This window comes from Rattus rattus, chromosome 11, assembly GCF_011064425.1.
Source record: "Rattus rattus isolate New Zealand chromosome 11, Rrattus_CSIRO_v1, whole genome shotgun sequence".
Classification (NCBI taxonomy): domain Eukaryota; kingdom Metazoa; phylum Chordata; class Mammalia; order Rodentia; family Muridae; genus Rattus; species Rattus rattus.
Genome location: NC_046164.1, coordinates 53195386 through 53215318, shown reverse-complemented (window position 1 = coordinate 53215318; position 19933 = coordinate 53195386). Strand labels below are relative to the sequence as shown.

Sequence of the window (19933 nt, the reverse complement as noted above, 5' to 3'; positions counted from 1 at the left end):
TTGAAAAATCTGAGGCTCAGAAAGGTGAGGCAGCTTTCTCAAGGACACAGAGCGAGGAAAGGAGGAGAATTTTTTCTGACACTGAAGTTTCTACTCTACTGTTCTTTTCTTTGTCTGATCCAGGGGTGTGGCACCATTTGGGTTCTGTTGGCACTGCAGAGGGGGAGGTCACTGTGCTGACTAAAGAAGGGGACATGGCTTGGAAGGATTCTAACATGCATGGCCATGTGATGCACATCAAGACCCTGTCTCAAAAAACAAAACAAAACAAAACAGTGACAACAACAGAACAAAAAAGAAATGTGCTGGAGAGATGGCTGGGCAGTTAAGAGCCATTGGTGTTCTTGTAGAGGACCCAGGTTTGGTTTCCAAAAACATGGCAGTTCACAACTCTCTGTAACTCTCGTCCCAGGGTGTCTTGGTTTGGGTTTCTATTTCTGTGAAGAGACACCATGTCCATGGCACGTCTCTTAAAGGAAAACATTTAATTGGTGTTGAACTGTCTACCAGAGGCTATCCTCGGAGACCTTCGGCCCAGCCTGGTGGGAGGGTTCAAGGGAAGGGGAAAGGGCACAAGCAGGGAGGGGAAGTGCCCCCACTCTTCTGTTCCTCTCGTCCAGGACAGAAGGGTCTTCCAGGTAGCGTGCCAACAGACAAGAGACTCCAATGACACAGCTTCAGTGATGGTGCTGTCCAGGGAGGGAGAGGGTCAGGGCACATTCACTCACAGCTTTCAGAGGTTTTGAAAAGAAAAAAAAGAGCGCCTTGGGGGGTCCAGGCCGCCTGGCGTTTTGATGCTGTCGGTGTGGGTCATAATGGTGTTGGGAGGTAGGTTAAACACGTGCTGAGGAATATCCTGGATTCGCACTGTGGCTGCTTGGTCGCTGGTGGTATTATTCCTTATAGAAATAATGTCCTCCTGAAAGCACACAGAGACCACGGCCCTGCAGCTCTCCTCCCCATCCATGAATTATGGCTGCCCTCGTATGGCCAGGATGAGATTCTCAGGGCAATGGGAAGCTAAGCCCTTCAGAAGTTGAACGATCCCCTGGCCCCATCTTTGATTGCATCGTCCTCCCACGTGGGTTTGATCCTTTCTTTGAAGAGATGAAAGTCACTGTGATCTGTCAGGACCCCAGGACGGACCATGTGGCTGTAAAACTTCCAGAACTGCTCCACAGAGGCGAAGGCGCCAATCGGCTGATGTTCTGCTCTGTGAACTGGTGGGATGCAGGGGGTGGGGTCCCCTAGAGCAACAAAAGGTGAAGCGCTGCAGGGATGCTCTGCTGGTCCAGGGACAATAGTCTCCCTCCTGCTGCAGCTCTGGCTCTGGCTCTTGGCTCAAACCGTTTCTTCCTTTCAAATCATTTAATCCCAACCTAGGGTTTCCACCCCACCTTTGATCATTCAGTTCCCAGATGAGACACACACAGCCTTTAGCACCACCAGAGCTGGGGAGACAGCAACCACTAAGCTATTAGACTCTACTTTCCTATTGATAACCCCAAATTATTATTCTATGACCACCTGGGCTACTCTTAACTCCCATTGGCCAGCCCTCAGGGCCACATTCTTATGGCTCACCTAACCCATGGCTCCTTCTTCTCTAACTTCTCCTTCTCATGGTTTTCCTCCAGCCCCAAAGCCTATGAAGCCTAAACCCTGCCTATGCGTCTTCTACCCAGCTATTGGCTGTTGGCATCTTTATTTACCAATCAGAAATAATTTGGGGGCAGAGTCACTTGGGGCTGTGGACAGACCCCAGGTCTTGGGGGCCTACACATGGCATTACAATTGCCAGCAAGACCAAACCTGAACACTTGTCACCACCTTTCTGCATGCCGCTTTCTTTATTCTGATCATGGTCTCCATTGTCACCGTCTTTTAAGGTGTCTCGCCGCCTCTGTCACTACTGCTTCACTGTGTGTGTGTGTGTGTGTGTGTGTGTGTTTTCCAAGACAGTTTCTCTATGTAGTCCTGGCTCTCAGGTAATCAACCTCAGACATTTGCCTGCCTCTGCCCCTGGAGTGCGGGGATTAAAGGCTTGCACCACCACTGCTGGGCCGGAGGTTTAGTCTTCTACTTCCATCTAGGGCTGAGCTGTGGGCTGCTTTGTCACCTACAACAGTCACTTATTCTGAGCGCTTGTCCAGCTAGGAGTCTCCACAGTCAATGCTGCATAAACGAAGCTTCCTGGACAAAGGCTGGCAGCAGCAGCATCTGAGGGCACAAATGCAAACATTTGGAAGGCGATTTGACAGTCACATTATATCCATTTAGCAAACCTTAGCAGTACCTTCCCCACCAGGGCCTATGAACTCACCAGGCACAGCTTTCCTCCCAGTTTAAGGCACTCAAGGTGTGTTCCCTACTGCGGAGTGGCCTTAATTCCAAATGGGAAGTCACTGGCTGCAAGCACGACCGTGCTAACTTGTGCCAGTGAGCACAGCTTGGCATGCTGATGGCTGAGTACACTGTGTGTACAGGTGAGCAGGACCACTGACAACAGTTCTTCCCCAGCGGACTTTATACTAGACGGTGAAGAGAGGCTTCCCCTTACTGCAGCCCTATTTCTGCATCTCCTGCAACCAGTACACGTGATGTTCTCAGCAACTGATCTTTAGTTTTGGGATGCAGCCAACAGCAATGACAATAACGTGTATTGGGACTTCTGGGGTAGTTAATCCTTAAAAATTTTAAGCAACTTTTATTTGGCATGTGTGATAACTTTTGGGAGTTATGTCTCTTCGTACATTGTGGGTTCCCGGGATCAAACTTTGTCAGGCTAGCACAGCACTTTTACCTGCCAAACCATCTTGCTAGATACTGTGAGGATTATCTGGATGGTGAGCTTGATTGGATCTTGAATTTCCTAGCAAACGAACCCCTGGACAAGTCGATGAAGGAATTTCTAGGTTGAGTTCATCGCATTGGGACCATCATCTGAAATCCTGAATGCAGTCAACAGTCTTCCCTGGTCCAAATAAAGAAGAGAAGCAAGCTGGGCACTAGTGTCTGTCTGTCTGTCTGTCTGTCTCCTTCCCCTCCCTCCCTAACCCTCCCTTTCTTTCCTCCTCTCCCTGTCCCTCCTTTTCTCGCTCTTCCTCCCCTTCCCTTCCTCTCTCTTGCTCATCTGTCTTCTCTCCCTCTCCTCTTTTTTCTCTCCCTCCCTCCTTCCCTTGCCCTCCTCTCCCCTTCCTCTCCCCCTCCACCTCTCTTCTCTGGTTCCTGACCAAGGATGTACCACGACCAGACCAGCCAGCTCACATTCCTGCCACCACCATACCTTCTCTGACACAGTGGTCTTTGTCCTTGGACTGTGATCCAGGATACACTTTTTCCTCCTTAAGTCGATGTCGTCATGCACTTTGTCACAGCAGTGGGAGACATAACTAATACTTGAGGACTAGCCTACCTCTTGTTCGGGCATCTGCACATGCCTTCTCTTACCGTCTGTGTGCGGGGTACTCTGTGTTTCAACACCTTAGCTGATGTTCTCACATCACAGATTGCTGTAGGGTTTTCCCAGTCATGCTTAGGTATCATCTGCACCATATCCAACTATGAAACTCACATGAATACGATCTCACAAGGATGTGACAGCTGTTCCTGGCCCCTGCACCTTATGTGCACTGATTTTCCACCAGTGTACTTTTCCATCTTTTACATACTTTAAAAAATCTGCACAACAGTCAAGGCTAGTATTGCAGATAGAAGCCTTTTTACAGAGTGTGGGTAGGCACTCCAAAACCCCCTCCCCATGCACTATTCCAGGCAAATGAGAGTTGGTCTCAGGTTTCAGCTGCTAGGGGAAACAAAAGGGTAAAGTGGAAAAAAAAAACCAATAGAAATGTGGGGACAGCAACATGGATGGGAAGCAATACCTTATCATTCTTCGTGAGCTGTCAGCGTTCCTCATCCCGAGGTATTGCTATGTGGCTGCTGAGCATATCCCATATCTTGGGGGAGGGGGAGGAGCTTGGTCAGACTGGCGCACTCTGCTTGGTCTAGCCGGGTACTAAGCAGGGGCAAGTTCAAGATCTCATCTGCTGTGCCGGGAGCAGTTATCTGGGTCTGACAGCCTGGGCGGTGAGCTGCATCTGGCTGCTGGCCTCCTTCAGTCACACCCAGCTGCTGAAAGGTCCTAGACCAGGCAAATAAGGTCCAACTTCAGGGCACGAGTAGACATCAGTCACATACTCTGGGACGCGCTTCATCGTTCTTCCCTGTGCTGTCCTAGCATTTGTACTTTTGATGACTGACCAGGCTTTAAGGCCTATCAGAGGTTCATGATCACCGGATTTGGCTCCCAAGTGAATTGTCTCATACCACTTTGGTTCAACACAAGTCCTGCCACATTTGCCTCCACTTTGATGCTCAAAAGTCCCTAGAATGAGAAAACAGTCTCTGACTACAGCTTCATGCTTCCCACAGTGGAGAAATGTACACAGCATTCCCTTGAGAGATCATTGCTCAACCTATACCAGTGGTTCCCATGTGGGTTGATATCAGATATCCTGCACATCATATATTTACATTATGATCCATGACAGTAGCAAAATTACAGCTATCAAGTAGCAATGAAAGTAATTTTATGGTTGGGGGTCAGCACAACATGAGGAGCTGTATTAAAGGGTTACAGCATCAGGAAGGCAAGAACTGGTGTTCTAGATCAAACACACCTTTTCAGCAGCCCCGCCATGTCAGACCTCTGTCATTCCCAGTACCCACTGCTCCTGGTGCTCCTGGGGGCTTCCAGGAACCAAGGCACAGCTGCCATCCACCCATGCCCAAACTTTCTTCACATTTGTAGAGGACCAGTCAGCCTACAATTTAACAGGTGAGTCCTGCATGGTCCTCAGCTGCAGACAGACTCCGTTAAGGAAGCAGCTAGGGCAGCAGCTCCCTCAGGATACCTCTTTCTGCCATAGCAGCAAACACAAGGGGAATTATCTGTACTTCTTCCACCCCTTTGGTAAACTGTTATTCAGTTCAAAATCTCTTCAGAAGCACATAAGCATAATAATTGGCTTTCTGTGAAATAGTTCCGTAGGATCTTTGGATTGACACAAATCTTGACCGTTTGCTTTTTTCTTTGTTTGAGATGGGGGTTTCTTTGTGTAACCCCGGATGTCCTGGAACTCTCTGTAGACCAGACTACAGACGGGACTCACAGAGATCCACCTGCTTCCTGGGAGTGCTGGAATTCAAGGCCTGCACCACTACCACCACCACCACCTATACCACCACCACCAACACCTCCACCATCATCATCACCACCACCACCACCTCCACCACCACCTCCACCTCCACCACCACCACCACCACCTCCACCTCCACCACCACCACCACCACCAACAACACCTCCACCTCCATCTTCACCACCACCACCACCACCACCACCACCTCCTCTTCCACCACCTGGTTACCATTTACCTTTGAGTAACCCAGGGAGACTCCTTTATCGAATTTCCCCCTTTCTCACCCACTCCTGACTGCCTAGGCATCTAACATGCAGTTTCAATGCCAATCTAAGTCATTCAGATTCACTGTAGCCTTTTATACATTAGAAGGCCTGGACTCCACCATGGGGCTTAGCAAAGCCTCAAATCCCCCATGCTTATTCTAAGGTCCCTCCTGAATCAGCCTCTTTCTTAACTCTTTGGCAAACGCAGTCTGATAGAAGAAGAAGGAAGAGGAGGAGGAGGAAGAGGAGGAGGGGGGAGGAGGAGGGGGACAAAGAGGAGGAGGAAGAGGAGGAAGAATGAGAAGAAGGAGAAGGAGAAGGAGGAGGAGGAGGAGGAGGAGGAGGAGGAGAAGAAGAAGAAGAAGAAGAAGAAGAAGAAGAAGAAGAAGAAGAAGAAGAAGAAGAAGAAGAAGAAGAAGAAGATTCTTTGTAAAGATGGAATACCCATAGTTGCATATTATTAGCCATGCAGGATCAATATAACTGCTACCATAGCAAGGAGGCGTGCAGTTCCATCATGCATTGGAGAAGATGGCTACTTTGGGATTATCCCCACAGATACTTAAAGTAATCTTAGCCTCAGTTGCATGTCTTTTCATCCTAGCAGCAAAGAAACTACTTCCTCCCAACCCAGTCTTGGTTCTTTCCTAGGGAGATGTGAATGAACATCTGTTCACCGTAGACCAGGTATCAATAACAGACCAAAGGAATGTGATGTCTTGGTCACGGTTCCCATTGCTGAGATGAAACACCATGACCAAGAAGCAAGTTGGACAGGAAAGGGTTTATTCAGCTCACACCCCCACATCACTGTTTATCACCAAAGGAAGTCAGAACAGGAACTCACACAGGGCAGGAACCTGGAGGCGGGAGTTGATGCAAAGGCCATGGAGGGTGCTGCTTACTGGATTGGGTCCCCTGCCTTGCTCAGCATGAGCACAGTTTATGAGTTATAGAACTCAGGATGACCAGCCTGAGAAAGGAATGACACCACCCACAATGGGCTGGGCCCTCCCCCTTGATCACTAATTGAGAAAATGCCTCACAGCTGGATCTTATGGAGGCATTTCCTCAAGGTAGACTCCTTTCTCTGTGATAACTCCAGCTTATGTCAAGTTGACACACAAAACCAGCCAGTACATGCATCTACCCAGTCATAGCTTGGTGGGCCACTGAATTCAACGGGGGTTCCTTACAGGGGCTTGGACAACTTATGGGCAGTTAAACCACTGAAGAAGAGCCCTTCCTGCCCTGGTAATTGTAACTCTTCACATATCCTCGTGCAGGGGACGGATCCGTTACAGCTCCTGAGCCTCGTGTTCCTCATAACCCATCCCTGCTCACCACAAGGCGATGTTAGTGGGCCCAGCCCTGTATGTGACACGGCAGATGCTCTGATTATAAGAGCGCAATGGCTAGGTCATGCCTGGAGAACAGAATCCCCAAACTGGTCACATTCCGAGGTTTTAGGTGGGCAAATTGGGGGTGGGAGGAGAGACACTAATTTATAGAAATGCAATGTCTTAAAAAGGAGAAATGAAGCTGGACACGGGGCACACAACTTTAACTCATAACACAGAAGCAGTCTCCATAAATTTGAGACTGGTGTGGTCTATACAGTGAGTTCCAGGCCAGCCAGGGTTGTGCAGTGAGACCCCGAATAAATAAAATCTGTAACTTCAGTGAAATAAGTTTTTTAACGCTTGCCTTTCTGGTCTGAGCTAGCACTAAAGCTGGACTCTGGTGCTGATTCATTTTGTAAATTAGAGGGACAGTTTACATGGAGTCTTCATGCAGTCCAACATCACTTACCTGTGTCAGAGGAAGGGGTGAGCTGGAGAGGAATGAAAGTGTGTTTACCACACACTGAGCACTAAGCAGCAGTTGATAGGCCACTCTCTGTCATCAAGGAGACTAGTCAATCAGATTTATGCTTGCAAAATGTCGATGTTTCTGTGCACTGGTTTCTAACCAGTCTCCAGGGGTCTTAAGACAGCTGCATTGTGGGGATGCTGCACTTCAGGAGGAATATGGCATCTGTGATGACCAATACTGTCAACTGAAGAAGGTCTATAATCACCCAAGAGATGACCCCACAGGCTTGTCTGTGAGGAAGTTTCTAGAGTGGGTTAGAGGTGAGAAGACCTATTCTATGTGTACTCTCCCCAGGGCTGGCACCGGTGAACTAAAACGGGAAAGTGAGCTGAGCATAGCATTTCTGCTTCCTGACTGAAGCGCTGTGGGGCATCTCATGCTCTTGCCATCACTCTTCCATGGTGATAACTGCTCTCAGACTGTGACCTGACAACACTGTCTTCCCCTAGCCAACTTTTGTCAGGTATTTTGTTAGAGCACTGAGAAAAGTAGTTAATATGGCATCTTACAAGGAGTGTCTGAAACAGAGTGTTTGGGCTATCTCAGTCTTCCATGGTAGCTATAACAAAAATCCAAGTGTTCTCCAAAACATTAGAAAAGCTTTAGACTCCACACGAAGTATTTGTTTCATGGATAGTTTATGCATACAGAGGTAATTTTATATACTTTTTTTGTTTATTTTTTAGACAGGGTTTCTCTCTGTAGCCCAGGCTGTCCTAGAATTGGCTGTGTAGACCAAGCTGGCCTTAAACTCAGAGATCCTCCTGCCTCTGCCTCCTGAGTGCTTGGGATTAAAGGCACACGCCACCAGGCCAGGGTATTATTTCCTTTTAAATTTAATTTTAAACTATGTATATATGTATCAGAATGTTGATTTGTGTACTTGAGTACAGTGTCCTCAGAGGCGAGAAGAGAGTGTTGGGTTCCTTGAGGCTCGATGCAAAGACAATTTTGAGCTCCCTATATGGGTGCTGGGACCTGAATCTAGGTCCTCTGGAAGCATGACACTCTTTTTTTTTTTTTTTTTTTATTATTAACTTGAGTATTTCTTATATACATTTCGAATGTTATTCTTTCCCTGCTTTCCGGCAAACATCCCCTCCCCCCTCCCCTTCCTTATGGGTGTTCCCTCCCAACCCTCCCCCCATTGCTGCCCTCTCCCCAACAGTCTAGTTCACTAGGGGTTCAGTCTTAGCAGGACCCAGGGCTTCCCCTTCCACTGGTGCTCTTACTAGGATATTCATTGCAACCTACAAGGTCAGAGTCCAGGGTCAGTCCATGTATAGTCTTTGGGTAGTGGCTTAGTCCCTGGAAGCTCTGGTTGGTTGGCATTGCTGTACATATGGGGTCACGAGCTCCTTCAAGCTCTTCCAGTTCTTTCTCTGATTCCTTCAACAGGGGTCCCGTTCTCAGTTCAGTGGTTTCCTGCTGGCATACGCCTCTGTATTTGCTGTATTCTGGCTGTGTCTCTCTCATGAGCGATCTGCACTCACATTTTGATCATCCGTCTTGAGTTTCATTTGTTCTAGGCATCTAGGGTAACTCAAGCATTTGGGCTAATAGCCACTTATCAATGAGTACATACCATGTATGTCTTTCTGTGATTGGGTTAGCTCACTCAGGATGATATTTTCCAGTTCCAACCATTAGCCTACGAATTTCATAAAGTCATTGTTTTTGATAGCTGAGTAATATTCCATTGTGTAGATGTACCACATTTTCTGTATCCATTCCTCTGTTGAAGGGCATCTGGGTTCTTTCCAGCTTCTGGCTATTATAAATAAGGCTGTAATGAACATAGTGGAGCACGTGTCTTTTTTATATGTTGGGGCATCTTTTGGGTATATGCCCAGGAGAGGTATAGCTGGATCCTCAGGCAGTTCAATGTCCAATTTTCTGAGGAACCTCCAGACTGATTTCCAGAATGGTTGTAGCAGTCTGCAACCCCACCAACAATGGAGGAGTGTTCCCCTTTCTCCACATCCTCGCCAGCATTTGCTGTCACCTGAGTTTTTGATCTTAGCCATTCTCACTGGTGTGAGGTGAAATCTCAGGGTTGTTTTGATTTGCATTTCCCTTATGACTAACGATGTTGAACATTTCTTTAGGTGTTTCTCAGCCATTCGGCATTCCTCAGCTGTGAATTCTCTGTTTAGCTCTGAACCCCATTTTTTAATAGGGTTATTTGTCTCCCTTGCTGTCTAACTTCTTCAGTTCTTTGTATATTTTGGATATAAGCCCTCTATCTGTTGTAGGATTGGTAAAGATCTTTTCCCAATCTGTTGGTTGCCGTTTTGTCCTAACCACAGTGTCCTTTGCCTTACAGAAGCTTTGCAGTTTTATGAGATCCCATTTGTCGATTCTTGATCTTAGAGCATAAGCCATTGGTGTTTTGTTCAGGAAATTTTTTCCAGTGCCCATGTGTTCCAGATGCTTCCCTAGTTTTTCTTCTATTAGTTTGAGTGTGTCTGGTTTGATGTGGAGGTCCTTGATCCACTTGGACTTAAGCTTTGTACAGGGTGATAAGCATGGATCGATCTGCATTCTTCTACATGTTGACCTCCAGTTGAACCAGCACCATTTGCTGAAAATGCTATCTTTTTTCCATTGGATGGATTTGGCTCCTTTGTCAAAAATCAAGTGACCATAGGTGTGTGGATTCATTTCTGGGTCTTCAATTCTGTTCCATTGGTCTATCTGTCTGTCTCTGTACCAATACCATGCAGTTTTTATCACTATTGCTCTGTAATACTGCTTGAGTTCAGGGATAGTGATTCCCCTGAAGTCCTTTTATTGTTGAGGATAGTTTTAGCTATCCTGGGTTTTTTGTTATTCCAGATGAATTTGCAAATTGTTCTGTCTAACTCTTTGAAGAATTGGATTGGTATTTTGATGGGGATTGCATTGAATCTGTAGATCGCTTTTTGGTAAAATGGCCATTTTTACTATATTAATCCTGCCAATCCATGAGCATGGGAGATCTTTCCACCTTCTGAGGTCTTCTTCAATTTCTTTCTTCAGTGTCTTGAAGTTCTTATTGTACAGATCTTTTACTTGCTTGGTTAAAGTCACAATCGAGGTATTTTATATTATTTTGGGTCTATTATGAAGGGTGTCGTTTCCCTAATTTCTTTCTCGGCTTGTTTCTCTTTTGTGTAGAGGAAGGCTACTGATTTATTTGCATGACACTCTTCTAACTGCTACATTGTCTCCCCAGCCCCATTTTTCTTTTGTTATCAGTGTGTGTGTGTGTGTGTGTGTGTGTGTGTACATGCTTGTTGATGGTGCGTGTTATGGATGTCAGAGGGTAACTTGGAGGAGTCAATTCTCTCTTACCATACGGGGACTAGAGATTGAACCCAGGCTGTCAGGCTTGGTGCCAGGTGCCGTTACCCACTGAGATGTCCTGCCTGGCAACCTTCATTACTTCTTATTCCCAATGTAGCTGCCCTGAGGCTTAGGGCTTCCACACGCAAATACTGTAAAGGATGTGACAGAGTTTTAGTAGTCACTATGAATCAACTCGAACATTTTAAACACAGGCAAAGCTAAGAGATAGGGCACAGTGTAAGACTCTAGCATGGGTTATAAACCAGACAGAATCCGTGATATTTTAGATACAAATCAAAGGGAACATTAGTTTATCATAGAGCAAACTATATCCTGGCTTGGGGACTGGGGATGAGTGACAAGATGCACATTATTGTCATCAGAAAGTGCTTCCTGTCAAAGTCCATGGGGGTTAAAAAAAATTCACTTAAGAACACTGCTTCCAGGGGTTGGGGATTTAGCTCAGTGGTAGAGCGCTTGCCTAGCAAGTGCAACGCCCGGGGTTCAGCCCCCAGCTCCAAAAAAAAAAAAAAAAAAAAAAAAGAACGCTGCTTCCAAATGAAAGGGTTTGGTTCAGACCGCCTGACTTCCCAGTCCAGCCCTGCATGTACTTACCATGGCCCTTTGAGCAGCTTGCTTCACCCTTGACTCTGTCTTTTATCAGTGACCTGGGGTCCTCACTGCCCTTCTTGCTATAGAGCTATAGTGGGATGAGCTCTGTGACACTCTAAGCATGGGAGATCCGGTGAGCGCTCATTAGAGTTGGCTGCTGCCGATACAGAGGAACACACACGGTGGGACTCTTGTCAGATGCCCAGCCAAACTGGAAGAAGAATGCTTAAGTGCTAAGTCTGTGGCACTTAAAAGTGCCATCACTCCCTGAAGGCAGAGTTGCTCAATTGAGGAGCAATAACAAGCCGGCTCTGTCGAAGCGTGAGCACAGGAATCCCAAAATTAACGTCCGGAAGTCATCGGCTCCGAATGGGAGCCTTTAGAGGCATTTATTTCCACCGGGAAGATAAACGAGCGGGGACTTTGGGTGGCGATGCATCAATATGTGGCCATCAATCCTAACTCGTGTACGTCTCTGCTTGAGGCACATCGACAGCGAGAGGTACTGAGAAATCTATGAACCATTCACAATTTTGTTATGAATCTCAATCTACTCTTTAAAAAAAAAGTCTATAAAAATGAGAAGTCAAAAAGTAAAAAGTTGAGTGTAACATGCTGGTAAGGCCCAGCACTTAGATACTACGGCAGGAGGAAGACGAGTTTAAGGCCAACCTGGATTACATGGTGAGACCTTGCCTCGAAAAAGTCAGAAAAACATTAATAAGCCATAACTAAGACGCTATATCCAACCTTGTCCTTAGAGCTTGTTCATGGGACATTTGCCTCAACAGCTCTACACCTTAAGATGGGCTCAGGACTCTGGTTGATTTTTGTATCACGTTTTGAGGCCTTCCAAGAAGAGCATTTGCATATTGCCTAATAAAAACCATGACAGATGTCTCACTTAATGGATTCATTAAAGCCATTTGAGAGGGAGAAAAAGAGGAATGAGAAGCATCTTGGTCATTCACTGTCTTAGAATTCCGGAGTCACTGGGATAGACTTGAAGATGGGTTTTCTTAGTACGATGACAAAAATAATTCTGATCTTTCATTCTGAATGTCATTGTGTTGAAATTCAATAATGACCTTTCTGGGTGTTTTGTTTGTTTTGTTTTGTTTTCTGGTGGTGGTATTGAATCCATGACCTACATGCCCAGACCTTAAATGTTATTCTGGTCCCTTGTCCTCCACATCTTTTCCTTTGCTTAGAATCTGTTAAAGGACAGTCATCGATCAGGACTAAGTAGAGACAGTGTTGGGAGAGCTTACTGAAACCAAATCAGTGAAGAATGTCCAACACCAGAGAGGATCATCTCTAACATTTATGTGAGGGCAAACCCGGGCTCATCTGCACGCGCCGGTATTGTTTGTGTTGCCAGGAAGGAGTTTGGAACTTCATCAACTGTAGCTTTTGTTTGAAACTAGACTTCTTTGTTAGATGAGAACAGTACATCTATTTTTATGTGTTTGGCACAGAGAGTTATACGCGTGTTCAGGGTCATGGAATTAGATCAAGAATGAAGCCACAACAGGCAGAGGCCATGGCTCAGGCCTTCACTCAAAGGCCTTTAGTTTACTCTTATCTTTCTCAAGGACTCTGGTTTTGTCTCCGTGTACGCCATTATTAGCACCTGCTCCCTCTGCACTGACTACCCCTCCCCCCCACTCCCCCTCTCTCTATCTTCCTGAGTCGCATCTCAAGGTACCTTCTGCTCAACACAGACAGCTCCCAATTAACATGTCATATTTGCCTCAGGATCTGATGCTCTCCGTCTCCTGCCTGACATTGAGCCTCCTGAAGGAGCCTGGAGAGAATGCTGTTTGCTTTATCCCACATCCTAGAGCATGTGGAGGACAAGAGTTGATGCCAGGAGTCTTTCTCCACCTTAGTCTTTGAAATAGGGTCTCTCGTTGAACCTGTAGCTCAACAATTAGGCAAGACTAGCCAGCAAGCGCCAAGGACCCTCCTGTCTCAGTGTGGCTGAGGTTACAGGTGCACACTGTCATGCCTAGCATTTCACTTGGGTCTGGAGAGCCCGATGCAGGGCCTCATGCTTGTGTGGCAAATCTGTTAATGACTGAGCCATCTCCTTAGCTCGTTTACACTTACAAACACACATGTCCACATGCATACTCACGAGAATGTCATTACATAGAGATAGAATTGCATCAGACAGCATCCGGGGCAGACATTAAAGGTTCCCCGCCCTGCCCATCCAACTATGGCTTCAAAAATGTCCTGACCTGTGTGACTCTTGTTCTGTCCTTATTAAAACACCATAAAACTATTACCACTTCGGAACGTAGTATATCGAGTAACTTAAATTTGTGTTCCTGGCCCGTAGTCATTCCTATTTGTCTCCACAACAAACCCTTTCTTATTTCCTCGGAGGCCAGAGCTGTATTTTTCTATTTCCCCTGGAACAGAGCAGACAGCTGCCTCTCTGGACTTCGGGGGCTCATTAAGATTACGAGCCTCAATGTCAGACACAGGATAGGGAAGTACCAGCTGCTTCCCGGGCCAAGGTGATTTTCCCACAGGGAGCTGAATGTGTTGGGCTGAAGGTTCCTTGTGCTATGACTCGGGAAGATGGGAAGAGGAGGGGGAGTAGTCAGTGCAGAGGGAGCAGGTGCTGTTTGTAGAAAGAATCTCTCGTGTAGGGCTAGAAGCATCACCTGCCAGTAAAAAGCTGATGGTCTATTAGCTGAGGCAAGAAACCGGAAGTGGGAATCCTGGTAGGGAGAGAAAAACTCCGGGTCAGAGTCAGGTGCCGGAAGAGATTGGTCCTGAACTCTGAGGAGACAGAGGCATGAATATGAGAGGTCACCAGCCACGGGGCCCACGTAGAATAGAATAAACAGGCTAATTAAGTTATGAGCTAACTGAGGAGTGAGTCAAAGCTGTGGCCTAGGCATTTATTCTCAAATAATAAGTTTCAGAGTCGTTATTTTTAGGAACTGGGTTGCGGGTGGAAAAGCCCATGGTTACAGCTGAGAAAGATGGGAGACCCAGGGCCCTCACATGCAGCCTCGAATGATGTCCTCTGCCTGTTGTGGCTTCACATTTGGTTTCATTCCATGACCCTGAACACTTGTCTAGTTTTCCTGTGCCTCAGTTTCCTCATTTATAAATATGAGGATAGAAAAGCCAGAATTAGGCCATGGATACGGCTTGGTAGAGTACTTGCCTAGCATGCAGGAGGCGCTGGGTTTGATCATGAACACCACGTTAAACAAGCACGGGGGCCCGTGCCACTGGAGATGGAGGCAGAAAGATGAGAAGTTCAAAGCAGCCCTCCACTGTAGTAGATTTGAGGGTGGCCAGGGATCCTGAGACTCTAGCTCAAAACAAGACAAAAACACCGAAGAAGCTCGAATCTACTTCCTCGAGTTGATCTGGAAAGTAAATGGAAAAATGAATGTGAAACTCAGAATTGTGACCTGTGCATAGAAAGCACTCAATAAAAATTGCCAGCCTCACAGTAGGCAAGGGATTTGCTAAGGTTTTGTTTGTTCAGAGCTTTTGTGAGGTTTCCCTCCTGTGCCTTGTTTATCATTTTGGCTTGCCATTATACTAGGAATCGTTTAAAAGCAATCTCAGATGGGTTTATACAATACCAGGGAAAGTTAATTAGTATTCAAATGCATGAAGCCTCCTTTATGCTCAGATAATGAGACAGCCATTCATTGACTCTGGCTTTAATTGTTAGTCTTGGTACATGAAAGTGCTGTCCCAATCTCGGCCGCTGTCTTGTCGCGCAAGAGCTCAGAAGAAGACATGCTGTTGGGATGGACACAAGCGCCAGACATTTTCACACACCCATGACTCATGGCTGCAGTCAGGGGCAAGCACTATTGATTACCTCAGCGATGAAAAACACACAAACAACTGGTTTTGTCTGCGGTTAGAGGGACCAGTCATGGTTACTAAATTTGGCTCGGGCTCATCCTTTCTGTGAAAGTCTGCCTCAGATTAGAACTCAGATGTCAGTCATAAAGGAAACTGCAATGCGTGAGTATTCATTCATTTCTCCAGCATCCACTGGGCACCAGTGGAATGGCTGAGCCTCTTGGCAGCCTGCTAACTTCACATACACCTTAGGTGACAATGAAACCTGAAACCCTTTCTCATTTACTATGTGTTTGTAACTTTTAAAGGTTTATTTGTATGAGTACACTGTCGCTGTCTTCAGACACACCAGAAGAGGGCATCAGATCCCATTACAGATGGTTGGGAGCCACTATGTGGTTGCTGGGAATTGAACTCAGGACCTCTGGAAGAGCAGTCAGTGCTCTTAACCACTGAGCCATCTCTCCAGCCCACATGTTTATAATTTAATAGGACTATTTGTTTGTAGACTAATAGAGTGAATTACTTCCTTGTACTCCCAAAGATCCAGGGTCTTGGGACTTTTGAAAACCTGGACAGTTGGCCCTGCCCATTAGAAACAGGCCCAGGGCCTAGAGATGCAGTTAATTTTGTAGAACACCTACCTAGTGTGTATGAAACTCTGGGTTCGATCTTTATCAACACATAAACCAGGCGCAGGCAATGCCCCTGTAATCCCAGCATTGGGAGGTAGATGATCAGAAGTTCAATGTCATCCTTCAGGTACCTAGGGAGTTGGAGACCAGCCTGGGGTACAAGAGATGCTGTCAAAAACCAAACTAAACCAACCCAAACAACCACAGAAGACTCAGACCTGTCCCTCCAGTTGGCAAGACTTTGACCTTGTAATAACTCAAGATTGGAGCTTCCTTCCTGGCCTTGAGGGCAGGTCCCTCACCTGCTCTTGCCTCAGCTGCTCTGCTTGCTCGGGGGTTCATTTCAATGAGGATTCTAGCAGCTTTGACCACTCCAGTTTTCACTATCATTTGGAGCCCTCTTGGGAATTCCTTTGTACTCCTCAGTTTCTGCCTCTTTATACATTCTAGGTGAGCCACGGTTTAATCCACCAAGTGGGTAAGGCCACTTCGGGGTTTGCCATGCATTTGATCATGAACGCCTTACCCTGCCTGATCCTCAGGTTCCTGACTTGACAAGTAGGAAAAATAAACACCTTCATTGAGTCACAGGGAGAGTATGGATTCGAATGAGGTAGTGGACATGAGCCAGAATTTTAAAAGTTTGTTAATGCCACAGCGTATTGAACCCCTTGCTCTATTCAAGGACTCTTGGAAGATGCAGGTCTGGAGGAAAAATAGTCAAATGCCTGCATCCACAACAAGCTCCTGGGTGTGACTTTAGTGCCATCGATCACCTGAACAAGGATCTAGGACCTGAAAGACAGGGTGGAGAACTCTCCTTGGGCACTCAGGGGAACTTCCTAGGGGAGGTCCTGTTTGAAAAGGAAGGTCAGCTCCAAGTCATCACCGACTATATTCATACAATACATTCATACAATGATAGTCATTGTAGTTCAAGGCCAGCCTGGACTACATGACCCAGTTTCAAAATATCCAAACCTTTCAAGGTGGGAAGCAATGTCACATCTGAGCTTCTTGTCAGCACAACCACTTACACCACCAGGAGTCCTCGGTAGACAGCATGTTCTGAAGAGCATCCCTCCTTTTTCATGGATAAAGGTGGCTCTGAAGCTTTGTGCTTTAGTTTCTCTAAGGACTGACCACTTGGTAACCCTCATGGCTGTCAGTTGGGAGCCCAGCTGTGTGTTTGGCTTTTGGCCTCATTCCTCAGAGAGAGCTGACCAGGAATTTACCACTCCAGAAGCATCTAGAGTTTGAACCTCTACAGACTAAGTGATAGTCCCCAAGGGCAGGGGTGGGCAGGGAGAGGATGTAAACAGTCACTTCCTACCCTCTCTCCCCTCCAGAACTTGTGTCAACCTTGAAGGGACTTATCTCCTTCAGGTTAAGGAGGGAGGTTACACAGGCACCTGGCAAAGGTCAGCGAAACCTGGACCTGCGGTTTGTCTCCATTCCTGAGTTACTCAAGTTCCTTTGAAGGCCAGCTTAAGCAAGAGGCTGAATTTGGCTGACGGAGTATTTTCAAGAGTGGCATGCGGCAAGAAGGAAGGAGGAGGCTGCGTTGCCAAATGATTAAAGAGTGCTTCTGTCTGAATATGGTATTTTCTTAAAAAAAAAAAAAAGTTTAAAAAGACTCTTGAGAAACGGACACATCCACACAAGAGAGCGAAGTTCAAACAGAGCAGAGTCGATTGAAATTACCACATTTGTGTATGTATTTTTTATATTTATATATACACATGAAATCTTTGTGGTGTAACAGACAGTGTTGCCTCTTATTTTGTAGTAATAAGCCTGGCTGAGCCTTCCTGTTTTCATCCTGGCTGAGAGACTATATTAGATTTTATGGTGGTGTTGAATTACACCACACAAGTGTCCCATGGTGACACTGGGGCATCTGCTTTCTTGGTGGTACATACTGGGCAGATTCTTGTATTTTGCTATTAGAAATAACACTTCAGTAAAACCACTGTGTTTGAGTCTGCATGGGAGGATGCAGAGGATCTGGAGGGAAACAGCATTGAAGCTCCAAAAGTTCAATATTCTTGGGATGTAACCACTCTTAAGATGCATGGGCCATCAGTGGATGTTGACAACACAAAGGCCCCCTGGCAGGAACTGTGTACATAGAGGCTGTGAACACAGCATCCGAGGATACAGAGAGTGAGGAGGACAGTCCCCAATCCCTCATTCTTCCCTGCCGTCTCCTAGGCCATACTCACAGAGGCCAATACGGCAAGGCTACCTCAGGAACCTAGACCAATGTGGTTGGAGCCAGAAAGAACGGATTAGTGAACTGAATCACAAATAAAAACTTCAGATAAAAAAAGAGAGATTAAAAAAAAATGTCAGATGTGCGGGCTGGAGAGAAGGCTCAGGAATTTCCACACGTTCTACCCATGTAGAGGATGTTTCCAGCTTTCCGGCACCTCAGCGCTCACAGCCACCTATCCAGCACCCACACAGTGGCTCGCAGCCATCTATAACTGTAGTTCCAGTGGGTCTGATGCCCTCTTCTGACTTCACAGACTCCAGGCACGCACACGGTGCACAACCAGAGATGCATGACTAACACTCATACAATAAACAAAATTATAGTATTTTTAAAAATTAGATAATGCGTTTTTGGAAGTGGAGTCAAGAGACAAGTAAAACACAGTGAGAGGTAATGTGTAAACTAGAGGTCTGAAGAAAAGGCGACAGAAACAACATCTCAAAGCTCTTCTTCACTGAGAATCTATGTCATAGCTCAGACATTGGCTTCTGCCCACCCTGCTCTTAAGTCAGATTTCAGTCCCAGCATGGTGATTTCACTTTTATTTTCAGATGCCAGTTACATAGGCAGATTTTAGTTTCCTCATCGCTGTGGCTGAAACACAATAAGGAGCAAAGCTAAGAGAAGAAAGGTTTATTTTGGTTCAGGGAATACAGGTCACCATAGTAGGGAGAGCTTGGTGGCAGGTGGCAGGTGGCAGGAGTGACTTAGACGGTGGTGGCAAGGACTTGCTCACGTTACACAGACCTGGAGATTCCAGATCCCCAGTCTCAGTTGGTTTTTCTTCCTTCTAGGATGCCAGTTCTTGGGATGTGTCTTTCATACTCCGAGTGTGTCTCCCCTCCTCAGCCCGCACAGACAAATACACAGGTGAAAGTGTTGGCTGGAGGATTCTAAACTCAGTTCAGCTGACAAGATTAACCACCTGGCTGGGCAGTGGTGGCACATACCTTTGATCCCAGCACTCGGGAGGCAGAGGCAGGCGGCCCTTCATGAGTTCCAAACCAGCCTCGTCTACAGAGTACGTTCTAGGCAGGTAGCCAGGGTTACATAGAAACCAAGTCTTGAAAAACCAAAAACCGAGAGAGAGAGAGAGAGAGAGAGAGAGAGACAGAGAGAGAGAGAGACAGAGAGACAGAGACAGAGACAGAGACAGAGACAGACAGAGAGAGACAGAGAGAGAGACAGACAGAGAGAGAGAGACAGAGAGAGACAGAGAGAGACAGAGATTAATCATCTCTGTGGTAAATTACCTTCCTATCTGTCGAATTCAGAATGAGATGAGAAAAAGATGAACCTATTTAGATTTAAATATAAAGCCATAGGAAAGTGCTGGGGACATCGCTCAGTTGTAACATGATTACAGGGTTCTTGGCTTAGTCTCCGTGAAGTTTCAGATCCTAGGAAAAATGGCTGAAGCTGCCTCTGCCTCTGCTCACCCTTTTATCTCTAATAAACTTTCTCCTCCACCATCCCTGGAAGCAATCATGCTCTTTTTATTTCTGCTTTTGTTCCCACTCAGTCTCCAACACCAAAAACCAAAATTAGTGAAGTACCAAAGTCAACACCCAATATTACCACCAACAAAATCAAACAAATAGGAGAAATCAGTAATTATAAGTGTTAAAAGACTCTAGCTGCTAAGCCGTCCATAGGTCCTGTTATTGCTGTTGTCCCATCTTGGCTATTGACTAGTTAGACTCTGTGCTGGATGACTTTATGCCAGCTTGATAAAAACTGAAGTCATCTGAATGGAGAGAACTTCAATTTAAAAAAAAAAATGCTTCCATAAGTTTGGACTGTACCCAAGCCTGTAGGGCGTTTTCTTAATTAGTGATTGATTGGAGAGGCCCAGCCCACTGTGGGTGGTGCCATCCCTAGGCT

At 46.3% G+C, this 19933-nt stretch overlaps 1 pseudogene; it reads right to left on the bottom strand.

Moving 5' to 3' along the window:
- Positions 1-733: 733 nt before the first annotated feature.
- LOC116912003 lies at positions 734-1903 on the bottom strand (annotated as a pseudogene).
- Between the last annotated feature and the right edge of the window lie 18030 nt (positions 1904-19933).